Below are 17658 nucleotides of genomic sequence, written 5' to 3' on the forward strand. Positions count from 1 at the left end.
CTCCAGTCCATCTGTCTAGCATCTTTGTTGAGATCTTGGGCAGGGTTGCAGGTAGCTCCTTGGAGTCCTACCCAGTCTGCAAAGAAAACACAAGAGAACACTTTACTGGAAGTATCAGATTCAAACTGCCTTTCCCCACAACTTGGTTCACTCACCAGATTTCCACAGGTCCAGAGCCCAACAAGGTGCAAGGCCTCCTCCACGGAAGGAATAGTGACTGGGCACAGCAGTCCAGTCATGAGCAGGGAACAAGGGTTGGTCAGGAACAGCCAGAAACTCCAAAGCCAACATGAAGCTGGAATCCCCCAGCATCAGAGGCTGGGGCTGCAGCAACGCTCCAGGAATGGCACATTGCTTCTAGCAGCTTGGTTGTGGTCTGTTGGCAGATTTATAGTGCTTGGCTAATTGCCCTCCTCCCTCAGCCAGCTGCTGTAAATTCATCGTTTATCTGCCTTGTTACAGAGACTCTCACTTCATCTTAAAGGCTGAAGCTGCACATCACGCTGTTGCCGACACTTGGTATGCCTTCGTTCTTCAGGGGTAATCGCTTGTACTTCTAGCAGCTCCGAGTCTGACTGCTGACTCCCCAGCCTGTCTGCTTCTCGGGAGCTGCAGCCTCAACTTGGCCTGCCACAGCTTCTTCCTGCAGCCCGACAAATGAACTCTCCTCCTCTTGCTCTTCTGGAGGGTTGCCAACTTCATCCTCCTCTTCACTATCCAAGGGTAAGGACATGACAGTAGCTTTAAAAGGAGGAAGGCAGGTCTTACCTGCCCCTCTACTGCTGTTCTGCTGCCCGTGCCATCCCACAGCAGTGTTGTTTTATACTGACAGCGCCTGTGGGGGCTGCGGCAGAGCAACGGAGGGGCAGGTAAGACCTGCCTTCCTTTTAAAGCCATCACCCTCTACCCCCCCCTCCAGATGTGCATGAAACATTCTGTGTACATCCCTAATACTAATGGACCAAATGGTCACATAGAGATGCCCCAATGGTGTATTTTTTGTTGATGTCATCCACCCCGATCCAAGATGGCAGACAGAGAGGAGAGCTGGTTTTGTGGTAGCAAGCATGATTTGTCCCCTTAGCTAAGCAAGGTCTGCCCTGGTTACATACGAAAGGGAGACTATAAGTGTGAGTACTGTAAGATATTCCCCTCAGGGGATGGATCCGCTCTGACTTTGAAGAAGCAAGACAGAAAAGGCATTGACGTTTTTGAACTTTGGTGCTGGAGAAGACTTTTGAGGATACCATGGACAGCCAGGAAAACAAATAAATGTCTCATAGAACAAATCAATCCAGAATTTTCCCTCGAGGCACAAATGACCAGGCTCAAACTGTCATACTTCGGACACATTATGCGAAGATCTAGCTCCCTTGAGAAGTCCATAATGCTGGGGAAAGTTGAAGGAAAGAGAAGAAGAAGATCAGCAGCAAGGTGGGTGGACTTGACTACGAAAGCAATGAATGCACCACTGAGAGACTTTAAAGTCAAGTTGAAGGCAGATCATCCTAGAGAGAATCTATCTATGTGGCCACTAAGAGTCAACACTGACTTGACAGCACTTAATCAACCAACCAACAAACAAATCAATCAATGCTTTTATTTATTTCTCCTGTTTTTAAATGATGCATAGTGCCCTTTCAGAATAAAACTGCTGCAGTAGCTGTATCTTTGCACTGGTTAGTTATCTGCGTGGTCGTGCCCTATCCTGCTCTGCCACCAGCCAGCCACCTACTCAAACTAGTCTTCATGGTGGACTGGCACAAGGAATGCAGGGAAATTGGACTTGATTCATTGCTTGCTTGATTGATGTGATGTGATGTGATTTGATTTCTATACCACCCTTCCAAAAATGGCTCAGAGCAGTTTACATAAAAAACAACACTGAAACCAACTAACTGTTAAAATAGAAAACTGTAAAAACATAAAACCATAATTAAAACAGTTTTTCAAACCCTGGAAAACCAGGCCAAACCTTTACGGTTTAAAAATAGTTTAAAAACCCAGGAAGGCCTGGCCAAACAGATAGGTCTTAAGGGCTCTCCAGAAGGCCATTAATGAACTCAGATTACGATTTCTGCCGGGAACACATTCCACAGCCCAGGAGCAGCTACAGAGAAGGCCCACCTCTGAGTCGGCACCAGACATGTTGGTGGCAACTGAAGACAGACCTCCTCAGATGACCTTAATGTGTGGTGGAGATCGTACCAAATAATGCGTTCTCTAAGATAACTCGTACCTAAGCCGTTCAGGGCTTTAAAGGTAATAACCATCACTTTGTATTTTGCCCGGAAACATATCAGCAGCCATTGCAGCTGTTTCAAAATGGGCATAATATGGTCTCTCCAAGTTGCCCCAGACACCTATCGGGCTGCCGCATTCTGAACTAACTGAAGTTTCTGAACTACGTACAAAGGCAACCCCACGTACTAGGGAAAATAGCGCCTAGGGCAAGCACTGAAATTGCGCCCCCTGTCCAAACATCTGACACCCATCTTTCAGATAACTTTACCATAATATCAGCTAAAAAATACAAGTCAAGCTCGTTAATCTTTTAGTATTTCAAAAACTATTTAGCAGTGGACGTAGCCAGACCAAAACATGCTGGAAAACTACAAATTTCAGTATGCTGGGGCTCATGAAATACCCAAATACTACGTGGAGGTGTACTTGGAAAACTAAACAGAAGTGCCTGTCTAATTCTCTACTATGCATTGTAGCATCACTATTACATAAGTTTTAAAAATAAATGGAGAATTTGACTTTTCCCAGATACTCTGAAAATAATTAAAGGATATGCAGAGTAAACTGTGTCACTGCTTGGAATATATTCTAGTATTTCAGAAAGACAGTTAAAATGAGAGAAAGAGAGCAAGAAACTCCCAGTGGGCCTTAATACTCAGGATTTCACATTGATTTAAAGACAAACTCACCATTAATATTATTGACATCACATTTAACTCACTTATCACAAGAAGTAAAGTAGGAGCAAATGAATACATTCCTAGCTCATAAGCTTCAGCTCAGTATTCACAAGCCCTGATTCTCTGTACATAGTGCCAATCTGAATATGTGTACAGTGACATATTATAGTAAATTAAAAAAAAATTTTTTTACCTGTAGCCCCTTTGGGGGGCCTCCTAAAGGCTGTGGGGGTGTCTGCAAAGGTTCCCCTCTGGCCTCTACAGCTTCGCAGGGACCATTTGAGCATGTGCGGTGGTAATTTTTCAAAATATTTTCTTTTTAAAAAATGGCTGCTAGAAACAAACTCGCTGCCTCTGCAAGGCCTGGCCTGGCCTAGGGCCTCACAGAGGCCATTTGACCATGTACGGTGGCCATTTTGTTTTTGGTGGACATTTTTTAAAAAATTAAATTTTTAAAAATGGCGCCCTGCTTCAAGTCGTGCCCGGGGCACGTGCCCTGACTGCCCTATCCTAGATACGCCCCTGCCCACATAGAGTGCATTGCAGTAGTCAAGCCTGGAGGTTACCAGCTGATGCACCACTGTTTTAACCAACATAATGAGCTTTTTCAGACTTTATTATGGGTTTACCACGAGGCTTTACTGAGAGTTGGGGGCATAATGGATACTCTGATGCAAAAAGAGGATTTTTAAACCCTGGACATAAATCGGGCTGGGTTCCAATATGGAGAGAAAACCCAAAATCATGTGTGAAGTGCTCTCTGAAAATATCTCACGTAATTTGGGGTAAATCTGGCTGATATGTGAACATACACCCACCCTCCCAAAGTAAAGTAGCTGTAAAGTCGCCATCTGAAAAAGCTCTACAGAGAGGTGAGTATGGGAAGGTGCCATGTGGCTGTGATGTTCAGACAGGCTTTCAAACAGAGTGTCACATTCAGGTTAGTAAAGTTTCAGTAGGACACCTGAGCAGGTGTGGTTCTCATGAAGTGGTTGCCTCAGGTGGTGGAATATTGAACACCTTGCAGCAGGGCAACAAAATGTCCCACCACTGCCATTGGAGCAGTTTTCGGGACCTATCTGGCCCTGGCAAGCTTAGAATGGAGTGTGGGAAGAAAATAGAAGGCTGCCTATCTCCATGGGCATAGCAAGGTTGGAATGGGCCCTGGGACAAAGAGTGAAGATGGGGCCCTGCCACCCCTTCCTCAGAGGGAAGTGGGGGGGGCCCTCCCTTGGAGGCCTAGGAAAATTTGTCCCCCCCGCTTGATAAATTGTTGTTACACCCCGGCTCGTCTCTCCTCACACTCTTCATAAAGCAAGCAAGAAGCATGAGGAGAGAAGAGGAGACTAAGGAAACTGCCCCCTCCACCTGGCCTCAGGTGCTACAATACCTTGGGCTGCCCCTGCACCTGAGGCAGGCACAGCTACATAATTTTTCAGGCTGCAGACTGTTCTAACTCCTTTAATGCAGAACTATCTCAGACTGCGCAGGAGAAGGCAATGGTAACCCCCTCCTGTATTCTACCAAAGAAAACCACATGGCTCTGTGGTCTCCAGTAGTTGACACGACTGGATGGCACAACTTGACCCTTATTTAAAAAGGGCAAACTGGGAGAGGGGTTGAGAACAGAGGGTAAGAAGGCCAGTGCACTTCTTTAGTTGGTGGAAGTGTGTCCAGGGGCTAACACAGCAATTTGTAAATAAGCAGAACTTTTGCGTCTGTGCCAAAACAAGGCATAGAACTTGAAGCAGCTGCTGAAAAATTCAGGACACTTCCATGCAGATGGTTTTTTGCAGGGCCAGGCAGGCACACTGATTCTCTGCACCCACCAGCATCCAAGCCACATATGCTGTCCTAGACCAGTGTTCGTCCCTGTTAGTCCAGACCACCATCTAGGCACTAGCTGGACCAGTAAGACTGGCACAATCAAAAACGGCAACTGTTCTGCAGCAAGTCCAGGCTAGCAAGTAGCTTAACTAGGTGTGGCAAAGCGGGAGCTGACCTTTGGACAAGCACTAACAAGGCGGAAGTGCCACATGGCTAGAAACGACTTCTTGTGCTTCTTATGCTTCAAAAGCATAAGGGCGGTCCTGAGCTATTTGGTATTCATGACTTATTGTGGCTGATAAGAAACATTTGTTCTGCTGATGCAATTTTGAATGCTGGAACCTGGTGAGTTGAAAAATCCTGCTATGATGAAGATTTTTTTTAAAAAAAATTGTATAAAGAGGTCAAATAACATGCCAAATCAGATAACAGTTATCAGATAACAGATAAATCAGATAATGTGTGTGTGTGTGTGTGTGTGGAGAGAGAGAGAGAGAGAGTTATATAGAGTTATAGTTTTATAGAGTTATATGTATAAAGTGTGTGTGTATGTATATATATATATATATAAAATATGTATACTGTATATGTATATGTGTGTGTGTATACACACACACGTTTCCTGGTGCCCTAAACAGACTGTTCTATGATTGGGCATGTTATTTATTTATTTATTTATTTATTTATTTATTTGATACATTTCTATACTGCCCAAAATGCAAGTTCTCTGGGCGGTTTACAAAGCATTAGAAACAGCCAATAAAAGATTAAAACGTTTCAACAATTAAAATTAAAAAGTTTAATTTTTAATAAGATAATTTTAGACCACACACACACAAACCAACAAAACGTGGTTGGTTTTGACGTTGAAAGGCCTAAACAACTAGAACCAGAATTGCCTCCTTTCACAGGAGTCTGCCCATTCTTGAGATAACCTACTAAGGCCCTGTCTGTGATTCCCCTGCTGTCTGAAGTACAGCAAAGCAGTACAATGGACAGAACATTTTCAGCTGTGGAGCCAAGACGATGAAATGCCCTGTCAAAGGACTTTCACCTGGCTACAGGTTCTTGGTCTTCGACAAGCAAAGGCATACTTTTTTCAGTAGGCTTTTTCTGATGTAGCCTTTTAAATTGGTTTTCTAATTTCTGCTGGTTTTATTAGTCTGTTTGCATCTGAGCTTAATCTTTATAAACTTTTAATGTGTTAATTTTCTGCTATATATTTTGTATCCAACTTGGATACCTTGTGTAAAAATGTGGGACAAAAGTCTTCAAAATAACTGCTAAATGTACTTCAATTGAGATCTATGACTTGTTTGTTTTTTGATGTTCCCTGAATGAGCAACAGGTATTCATGGTCAAGAGGGTCTGATTCATGTATTGAATTTATATTACTTTATGAAAACTTTACATGCCTTGGGATCTACATTATTCAGACTGACATTAATTATGACTTCAATATGTGTCTGTGTTGTTCTGGAGTGCCACTAAAAACAATGTAACTTTGCAACATGAACTAATTAAGTCTTGATTTCCTGAGGGTTTAAATAATGTTTTAGCCTAGGCTTATGAAATCACCCGGCACTCCGTGTATGTGTCCATCCATGTGTTTGTCCCGCACATCAACTTGGCAACATCTGGACCAATGTGAACGAAATCGGGTACAGTTGTAGGGACACATAGGGACATCTCAATGGCATAGTTTGTGATTAAGTTATTTACCCCAATTCAAGATGGCAAACGTGTAAACTTTGGAGGTGCAAGTGGGCTAACTTGTGAACCGCCTAACCAATTTGAACCAAATTTGCTGCAGCTGTAGGGATATATAGGGATCCCCCAATGGCATAGTCTGTGATGATATCATCCCCCTTATCCAAGATGGTGGACACATGAACATTTGAGGTGCAAGTAGGCTTACTTGTGGACTGTCTAACTGATTTGATCCAAATTTGGTATAGTTGGTGAGTGATACATAGGGAACATAGGAACATAAGAAACTGCCATATACTGAGTCAGACCATTGGTCTATCTAGCTCATTATTGTCTTCACAGACTGGCAGCAGCTTCTCCAAGGTTGCAGGCAGGAATCTCTCTCAGCCTTGTCTTGGAGATGCCAGGGAGGGATCTTGGAACCTTCTGCTCTTCCCAGAGCAGCTCCATCCCCTAAGGGGACTATCTTACAGTGCTCACACTTCTAGTCTCCCATTCATATGCAGCCAGGGTGGACCCTGCTTAGCTAAGAGGACAAGTCATGCTTGCTACCACAAGACCAGCTCTCCTCCTTTTACATCTCAGTGGTGTAGTTTGTAATGATGTAATCCACCCTGATCCAAGATGGCAGATGTGTGAACTTTTGAGGCGCAAGAGGTCTAATTTGTGGACCACGTAACTGATTTGAACCACATTTAGTCCACTTGTAGGGATAGTGAAAGAAAGGAGGGAGTCAAGGTAAGGTGCTTCTGGGGGGAGAGGTATCCTCCTCTCTGTGGCATAACTTAACTTCAATTAGCTTTCCCACTCCAAGGAGAGATGGGGGTTCAGAATGTGCCAGGGAACTGAGTGGGGGTAGCACTTCTCTGTGTGTGTGTGTGTTTCTCTTCATTGGTGATCTTTTCAAGAAACAAAGGATGGGGTTTGTTGTCAATTGACAACAGGTTGTCGACTGACGACCAGGGGTCTTGATTCAACCCATGGTTTCCAGCTATTAATGCTTGCTTGTATTTCCTCTATACATATTTTTGAAAAGCAAGCATTAATGTTAAAATTGTACCTTTCCCCCCCAGGAAAATGAAGAATCTTTTTATTTGTGTTTGTCTTTCATCTTTGTGATCTTCTGTGTTCAGTATGGATCAGCTGGAAATACTTGTAAAATCACAAATGAGATGGCAGACTGTAGTCACTTGAAATTGACCCAAATTCCTTCTGATCTTTCAACAAACATAACAGCCTTGGATATTTCTCATAACCAGCTGAAAGCACTGTTGCCTTCAAACCCTTACAAAGTACAGTCAGCTTGTTTACTTGGATGCAAGATCCAACATCATCTCTAAACTACATTCAGAACTTTGCCAGAATTTGCCTTTGCTAAAAGTGTTGAAGTTGCAGCACAATCAGCTGCATGAACTTCCTGATAATATGTTTACTTCTTGTACCGATCTGAAAGAGCTTAACTTGAGATTCAATGTAATAAAAATTAAAAAATGACCCTTTCAAACATCTAAAGGTAAGATACAGTTTTCGTTGTCATTGGGTGGATGATGGCATGGCCAGATTAAGATTAGCAGAGCAGGATATGGGTAGGGCATAGGACATACTGGGATTTAAGGAGCCTTAAAACAGAGTAAGACCAGTGGTCCAGCTACCCAACTATTTATTTATTTTATTTATTTAAAACATGTATATACCAACCAAAACACAAGTCCCTGGGCGGTTTACAACAAAACAACAAAAACAGATAAAAAGATTAAAACATTAAGACAATTAAAATTTACAGTGTTAAAACTATTAAAAACACAATTAAAACAATATCTAATTAAAAGCCTGAGTGAACACATGTGTCTTGACTGCTTTTGTAAAAGATGTAATTGATGGGGAGACTCTTATTTCAGCAGGAAGTGTGTTCCAAAGCCACGGGGCAGCAATGGAGAAGGCCCGTCCCCGAGTAGCCACCAAATGAGCTGGTGGCAACTGCAGACAAACTCCAGATGATGTCAATGGGCATTGTGGTTCATAGCAAAGATGATGTTCTCTTAAATACTAGGGCCCAAGCTGTTTAGGGTTTTGTAGGTTATAACCAAAACCTTGTATTTTGCCTGGAAACTTATCGGCAACCAGTGTAGATCTTTTAAGATCGGAGTGATATACCCTCCAAGATGATCCAGAGACAAACCTGGCTGCCGCATTCTGGACCAACTCCAGTTTCCAGATTATGTACGAAGGCAGCCCCACAGAGCGCATTGTAGTAATCAAGTCTGGAAGTGACCAACTACTGTACTGAGGTCATTTATCTCAAGAAATGGACGCAGCTGGCGTATCAGCTGAAGCTGATAAAAGGCACCTCTGGCCACTGCCTCAACCTGGAACACCAGGGAGGGGTTTGTGTCCAGAATCACCCCCAGACTGCGTATCTGTTCCTTCTGGGGAAGTGTGACCCCATCCAGAACTGGCAGATCAAAATCATCTCCTGAGTGCCGACTCCGCACAATAAGTACCTCCGTCTTATCTGGATTCAGCCTCAGATTGTTACCACTCATCCAGCCCACCACTGCCTCCAGGCAGGCATTTAGGGAGGTTATGCCTTCTCCCGATGATGTTGACATGGAGAAAAAGATTTAGGTGTCATCAGCATACCGATAAATCCCTGCACCAAATCTCCTGATGATCTCTCTCAGCGGTTTCATGTAGATAACTAACTGTTATCTGGACTGGCATCAACCCTTTACATTATCAAGTAGAGGGCTTTGCTCACTGTAGCTGAGATTTAACCTCAGAGCTCAGGATTGAGCGAACTAGGGTGTGTGTGTTGATTGCTCTCAAATTCATCAGATAGTCCCATTTGTTCCCCTACCCTCTGCATTTCCCCCTTCCCCCAGTTTCTGATCCATAAGCATATGGAATGTTTGCCACTTCCTATGTAAGAGTTAGCAAGCAGTTCCCATCTAATGTATACATACATACATTATCCATACATGTGTTTGTGTTTTGCAGTATGCACGTTTGTGGAAGCTATGTTTGGCTATGTCGATTGCATGCTCATGCAACAAACTACATGCCTCAGTTATTGTCACATATTATGAATTATGACAGGTGTTTACTTGTATGATGATCACTACACAGATTTCCTTCTTGGAATTTTGTATCTTTTCACCTAAACCGATGAAGGGAAAATTTCCTCAATTCTGTTTTTTTTTAATTCTTCAAAAGGCTGCTTGGTTAGCAATCTCATCCCATTAGGACTATTGTTTAAAATGAAAGTGTTGTGGTTCCCTCCCACCCACCACCCACCCCCAATGGGATTGTCTCAAATTCAGCCAGAGTGTTCTTTGTAATGATAAAATGAAAATAAAAGAAAAAGAGGCATCTAGAAGAAAGGAAGGCAGCACCAGAAAGACAGAAGGAAACAAGGAGACAGACTGTGAAATGGTATATTAAAATAGGTTTAATTTTAGCAATAGCAATAGCACTTACATTTATATACCGCTCTATAGCCGGAGCTCTCTAAGCGGTTTACAATGATTTAGCATATTGCCCCCAACATTCTGGGTACTCATTTTACCGACCTCGGAAGGATGGAAGGCTGAGTCAACCTTGAGCCCCTGGTCAGGATTGAACTTGTAACCTTCTGGTTACAGGGCGGCAGTTTTACCACTGCGCCACCAGGGGCGCAGGTGGGGCGCTTTATTTTAAAAGTAATCTGCTTCTGCATATCTTCGAGGCCCCACCCCCACCATATGCAGATATATCTCCTTTTTGTTTTTTGTGTGGTCCTGTTTTGCCACCACACTGATCAGCATGGGGGCCACCATCCTTGCTCTTAGAAGGAATGTCTTGCTGTAATTGATTGGACTTGACTGCCTCTGAAATGGCCTTGGAAATTATGTTCTAGTTACCGTCTGCCTTACTTCAGCTAGCCTAAAGTTGAGTCTAAATGGTATGCACTTTGTTACGCTGTAATTGTTTTCTTTCTCTTCCTCAGAATTTGAACTTGCTGGGTGTCTCTCATAATAATCTAATCACTGCCAAACTAGGATCTCAACAACAACTGTAGAGCCTTCAAGAGCTTGTCATGTCGGAGAATAAAATTGCTGAGTTAAAGAAAGAAGACTGTACTTCCTTAGCAACACTTCATTAAAAACATTGGACGTCGTCAAACCCCCTAATGGAGGTAAAAACTATATGGAAGGCATGTAGTCTTGACAGAGATATCTTCAGTCTACTGAGACTGAAGAGCTGTAGCAAGCCATAATAATGGCTTTATGGTTTTACAATCTTCTGATAGACCAGTACAGGGGCTTTCAACCTTTTAATAAAGATGTCCCCTTTCTATCTCAAAGCTTCAACTTGGGTACCTTCTATCTATCTACCCATCCATCTCTTTATCAGTCTGCGAAGGAAGCCCTCACTAGAGTTTAGGCAGTTTCACTCACTCACCCCTCCTCCAGTGAGGCATCCAGTAGTTGCTGCCAGCCACCACTCTCTGCTTCTAGAGAGGACTCTGGGCTGGAACCCCACCCCACCCCTACGAGGATCCCCTCTATCCTTACAGAACGGGAGCCAGGCTTTGTTCACCCCTTTGGTTAAGCTTCCCTTTAAGGAGCTCAGCCAAGTGGTCAGCTCGTGGGAAGCGGCACCTCCAGAGTCTCTGGGCATGCACACACAAGAGGCGAGATTGTTCTCTCTAAAAGATTACTTTATTAATCTATGGGAACCAAGGTAGGTAAGCAGGCAGGAACGGTGACACCCACAGGTAAATTTTGCCAGCAAAAAATACGAAATGACTGGCTGGCTGATTGGCTTCCTTCCTTCCTTCCTTCTGAAGCCACATTACCAGGACTTAGAGCATACTCCTGGCTGGGCTGTGCCCCTCCCTTCTCTCCCTGTGATTGGCTAGCTACGTGCTCAGGCTCAGTCGTGGTTGCTGAGCCTATCATTTGGGCTGAGAGAGGGGTGGGCTGAATTTGAGCACATAGCCAGCCAATCATAAGGACGCGAGGAAAGGGTAGGGATGTGCCCTTTTACACCAGGTGGTTTGAAGAGATCAAAAGCGGGGGGATAACTTTAAGGGAGGGGGAGGGTGCACCATGTTTCCCTTGCCAGCGGTCGCATAAAAACTGGTGCAGCGGGACAGTAGCATACCTCCCTGCCGCCCCATCCACTCCTCGGACTGGAAGTGACCGGAAGTAGTGCATGTGCACTAAGAAATATCTATGCACTTTGGCAGTTGCTCTTTCAGACCCCACTCAACAGGCAAAGGATTGTTCTGCAACATCTTGCACAAATAATCTGTTCAACGTTTGAACCACAGGTTGTGGTTTGATTTTTTTTTCCTGATTGCAACAGTTCTTGCAATGCTAATTGTCAATGTAGTTGCAACATTTTTTAAATTGTAGAATTTAGAAGCTTATTGGCTGATTCTTGAAGTTTCATGTTAGGAAGTTACCTTTAGGCCTGAGTGCTTGAATTAACAAAACAAAACAGAATTTGTAGTTCCTAGTAATTACTTCCATCTCTATGATGTCCTCCCTTCAGCTGTGCTAGATGGCAGATTCCGGAAGATACTATTTTTAGAGCATACATACCCTGTGACCTGGGTTCTGTAGACATAAGGTGCTGTATGTGCTTCTGTGGCTTTTAAAACAGCCCTTGAGATTATGAGGGGGATCACTGACCTGTAATGAATTAAAAGTCTGTGCACTGGAGGAAGGATATTGCTACTGTTTATGGGGGCGCCCCTGTGCCCTGCTGCACTCAGCAGCAGTGAATACTCCCACCCTTAATTACTCATTCTGCTCAAAACCCGGCACCCTCCCCACATACATTCCACTGCCCTCTCAGTGGCCCCAGTCCACCCCTGGTGGCAAGTCTTCTAGAATTCCTTTGGTTTTGCCATAGAGTGTTAAATGTGGAAGAAAAATATGCAAGTTCAATTTGAACTGATCAATATAGTTCCTTAATAAGCCAGCAGCCTTGATGAACTGAATATAAACTGATTTGGGAGAAACTGGCATCTCTGCACAGCATTCTTTAAGAAAAATATGAATATCTTCAGATCACATCTCCTGCTGTGTATCATTAAATTTATCTGACAATAATAGACTCTTGTTTTCATATATTTTATGTCAGGTTTGGGGAGTTCAGAATCATCCCTCCTCCAGGACAATGTCTTAGAGAACTATATATTTTCATTTTTCTCTTTCCTCTTTCTGTTCAAATTATATGTGTTGCATGATAATCAAAAGGATATGTATTTCAGGATTTGTGATCTGATTTGGAAAACTACAAATTTCAGACAACAAAATATCTCCATGTATAGAAAACACTTTAAAATTATTTCCCAATGATACATGTGATAAGTGATAAGTTGTAAAATATGTCAATTTCAAAAAGCTTGATTTTTAAAAAGATTATAATAAAAGTTAGGATATAGGGAGGAACAATAACTTTTATATATGAATTTACATCCTAAAGGGTAGATTACAAAAGATCTTAAGTTGAAAAGAAAGGACATTGTTTACAGATGAACTGGTATGTAAGGGATGATTCCTTAATTACAGTAATTGGATTATCTTCATTGTGATGCTCTCATCTCATCTTTCTGATCTTCTTTTCAGTCGAAGTGACAAATTCTCCCTTCTAGTTTAAGTCATGAAAGCTGAGGAGGCTTCGAGGTGGTAATGCCTCGTTCCCCCAGGTCCATTACACTTTTGTTTTTTAAAGAGAATCTCAGAGGTCATTCACTATGACAAAATAGAATTGATGATGGCCTAGATCCAAAAGATGTGAACTCGTGTTTTTGGAACAACCTTTACCCATGCCAAATGGAAGCCCTCTTTTTGAACAGGGAGGAAGGCTCATAGGTAGTTTGTGATATGGCATGGGTTTCTGCTCATCGGGGAGTGGGGGAATTCTACAGAGTATGTTGAAGTAACTCTTTGGATCCCAGTCATAGGAATTTCTGATTCCAGCTTATCACAAATTACAGCCTTGCAGATTTCTACTATAAAATGAGACAAAAGATGAGACAAAATGAGACATGTCCTGAAGATGCAGAATTGATACAAAATGAGTTTCCAGAAAAATTAAACTAGTTTAAGTAAATGTGTTACTGACGTTCTAATGGTTTGATAATTGACTTCAGAAATACAAGTCAAAATCCTATGTGCAATTATATATGTAGAAAACTAACAGGCATATATTGTTTTGCTTGTGTAAACATATATTGTTTTTCTGGGGTAATCCAACAGCTATGATTTCTGAGCCAGATATAGTAATACTTTTGGCACTACAGTTCTGAACTCCCCTTATTTCAAGTACTAAGCAATTTACTTTCTGGTGGGACAAATATTGGCAGTTGGATGCTTGCATTCTTGTGTAAGCTAGTTGGAGTGGCGAAAATGGAGATAAGATAAGGACATTCTTGCACAAGTTAGCTGTCTGTTTGAGAATGTTATGGAATGCAAATTTAAGTATGCATCCAGATGTGCACCGCACTGAAAGCAATGGGGTTCTGAACAGTATCTGCATTTGAATGTACCAGGGGTATACCAAGGTTGGAGTGGGCCTGGAGACGAGATTTTAAAATGGGCCCCTTGCTGCCTTCATCTCCTTCTCCTGGACCCATGTCTCTGCTGCAGAAGAACATTAAGGACATGTGTAATATAGTGTAGCAGATTAACAGAGGACAGGAGACTACAGTTACAAGGTGTAAACAGCAGCAGAACCAAATAATACAACAGTATCAGCTTTGTGAAATACAAGAGGGCAATTCATGCTTGCTACTACAAGACCAGCTCTCCTCCCCTTCTGTGGGTTCCAAATGAAGCTTCTGTTCGAAGCTTAACCATTTTTGTCAGGGCTGTAGCATGGCGGGATTTTTATTTTTATTTTTTAAACACCAATATTTTTCATTTGTTCATTTAAAACGAGTAGTAATATGAACAATGCATCACATTAAAAATATACAAACAAAATTCAGTGTTATTAATATCAAAAAGGGCATATAAAATATCCACAACCTTTTGAATTGAAACATTTCACATCATATCATCTTTAACTGCTCTGATTCCCCTCTCTGACCTCTTTGCTGTTTCTTCTCCAAAAATCAGCCTCAGCCAACACATTCATCCCCATCCCCTAACTCAGGAGGCGAATTCCACCACCACCCTCCTCTTGCAAAGGAGCGTTTAATATGAAGGACTCTGTCTCCAGCACTACCCATCTCTGAGACAACATCTCTTCCTCTGCTCTCACGGTCTTACTCACCTGTTTTTGAGGGAGCAGGGTGAGGAAAAGACACAGAAAGAGAGACAACAAAGTCTCCAGTACAGGAGTCTCTTCTCTGTCTCTACACTTGTCTCCGGCATGGGCACCTCTTCCCTTCCTGTCTTCCCTTCCCTTCACCATCTCGGAAAGCCCTGTCTGTGGAGATAGGGCAGGACTGGCCTTCGGGGCCCCTCAGAGGCTGTGGGCCAGGAGACATTTGTCTCCCTTTGTCTTATTTGTTGGAAGTGAAGGACTCTGCGCTGTCTCATGCCTCAATGACAGAGGGGGACAGACTAATGAGTCAGAGGGCTAGAGGGGTCAAGACATTGGTCATTCCTCCTCTCTACTGCTCTGACACTATCCCTTTGATATGTAGATTGCTACTCTCAGGGACTTCTTGCCTGCCTGCCTCCCTTCCTTCTCCCTATCACACACGCTTGCCTCTCTCTGCACCATGTGTGCACAGAGATGCAGACAGCATCTGTCTGCATCCAGCTAGCTAGCTAGATTAGAGACTCTATCTCTCCACTTTCCTATCTAGAATGGAGTTCTCCAATAAAGACTCCTTATATTGATTTGAAACTATTAAATGGCTCCAAGTTTCTTTTGGCTCTTAGCAGACGCGCATGCCTGGGCAGAATCCGCTGTGTTTTGCCTCTGTGCACTCTGCTGTAATAGAAGGGTATCTCTTACCAGAGAGAATTCCCAACATTATTAACGGTACGCCCCTGGAAGGTACATTCAAATGCACATCTGTCTTATGCTCATATTTCCTACAAGTAAGTATATCTGAAATACTCTGCAGTTTCCATAGATATCTGAGACCATGGGCTGAAAAAGTGGAAAGTTCCGTAGGAATAAAGGATCAGGTTTTGGACTCCTCTAAGGATGCGGGTGTGTCTGCCCTAGAGCAAACATACTTGTCTTGCGCTAGTGATAATTGTGGGCTACTTTGAGTACAAATTGCTGTGGAGGGGGTGATTTTCAGCATGAAAATGGCACTTGAGGCAAGTGTTAATCCCCTCCTTGCTGTGCACCACACTTTTGGGGTGGATCAGGGAGTTTGCTGCTTATTTTTAAAGTCAAGAGGTTACGTGTAATCTTTGTGAAAAAGTTCACAAAGCAGTTTACATAGAAAAATATATAAATGATTCCCTGATCCCAAAGTGCTCACAATCTAAAAATTATGTGACTATTGCTATATAAGACTCCCCTTCCATGGATTCTGTTGTGAAACCACTTTTTGGTAACATGGAAGTTGACTTTGGGGTGCCTTCATACATTACAGGATAGCATAGTGCATTTTCCATACTGTGTGTATACATTAGGATTACAGCTAATCCTCCTTGGCACATGTACTGTCTGGCTCAGGATGATAGATGCATTTATAACACCTATTTGCTGAATTAACAATGAAATCATTCAAACAATCAAAAAATATGTTCTATCCAGGTTTGGGAGCTACTACTACTATGAACATTTATATAATGTTCTTCAACCAAAGTTCTCAAAGCGGTTTACATAGAAAAATAAATAATACATAAATAAGATGGTTTCCTGCCCCAATGTACTCACAATCTAAAAAGAAACATTTGTGGAGCTGCACCATGGCGACTCATGATCGCCAAAACGGGGTTAGCGGAGAGCTTGCTTCGCTAACCTTGTTTAAGGGGGGGGGGGAACTTAAGTGGGCTAACCCTGGTGGTTCTCATGACCGTTTGAAAGAAGGCTGGCCTTCCCTTAGCCTGCTTTCGAGCGGTTGTGTGAATAGCCTCAGCGTAAAGTTTCTAAGCTGCAGTCCCATAAGCATGTTCTTGGAAGTAACCAAGGCCTACTTCTCAAATGAGGTGGTAAACCTGCTTAAGGAGTGTACCACTTCAGGCAGTAGGTGAAACCTCTCCCGCACATGATCTGCCATGCAAACAAATTTAGTTCACAAAGACAACTAGCAGGTCAAGGAGACAACGTGGCTAGAATCTTTGTTCCTGATATATCATTTTCTATATGCAGGGCATTCTCCCCCGCCCCACCACCATGGAGGAGCATTAAAGCATGTGAGCATGCATGAAGTGGTATAGTCAAGAAAGAGGGATGTAGCAAGGTTGGAATGGGCCCTGGGACCAAAAGTGAAGATGGGTCCCTGCCACTTTCTGAGGTGTGAGGTGAGGAGGAGAGCAAAGAATGAGCTGCACCTAGCCAGAGGGCCCTTCCCCCTTATGGGCCCAGAGATATTTGTCCAATTGTAGCCATGCCCCTGTCAAGAAATAGGTTTACCAACTCATCTGCTTTTGAGAACTAGGCCATAGTCACAAAGAATTCAGTGGGGCTTTACTGCCAAGTAAATGCGGATATAATTGCAATGAACTTTTACACACATGGTTTTTTGCTCGAATCTCCTCTGGAATGGAGTATGTGCATTTGCACATCGGCTGGATTCATGCCGAAGTTGGTGCGAGTTATTGGGGAGCACTTCACACATGATTCTGGTTTCCTCAGAATTCAGGCTGTGCATTCTAGCCTAGATTATCTCCAGGGTAAAAAAACCCAACCCTTTATTTGCAGTGGCTTTTCTTGAATAAGGCGAGATTTCAGATCTTCCATGACACTTCTCCCACAATGTGTGGAGGGGAACTCGGCTTTTTTCAAAGTTTGCACTTTCATCTTTTTAAAAAATATATTATTATTTAACATTTGCTGGGTGGATTTCTGGAATATCAGCCCACCACCACCATTCACCTCCACCCTCCACTATGCTATAATGACATTTCCAAACTCAAACACGCTGCTATTTGATCTGGGGGGGGGGCAGTGGGGGGGAGATATGTATAACTCTCTCCCAAGCTGCCTGTTGGGTGAGCCAGGAGCTTGGGTAGGTTGCTTGGAGCGCTTAGTGAGATTTCTCCTTCCTTCCCTCTCTAATTCGCTT

The 17658-nt window shown here is 43.0% G+C and overlaps 1 pseudogene; it reads left to right on the forward strand.

Annotated features, from left to right (window-relative positions):
* Positions 1 to 731: 731 nt before the first annotated feature.
* LOC128326425 (toll-like receptor 3) lies at positions 732 to 10661 on the forward strand (annotated as a pseudogene).
* Positions 10662 to 17658: the final 6997 nt, after the last annotated feature.

Source organism: Hemicordylus capensis, chromosome 5 (assembly GCF_027244095.1).
Source record: "Hemicordylus capensis ecotype Gifberg chromosome 5, rHemCap1.1.pri, whole genome shotgun sequence".
Taxonomy (NCBI): domain Eukaryota; kingdom Metazoa; phylum Chordata; class Lepidosauria; order Squamata; family Cordylidae; genus Hemicordylus; species Hemicordylus capensis.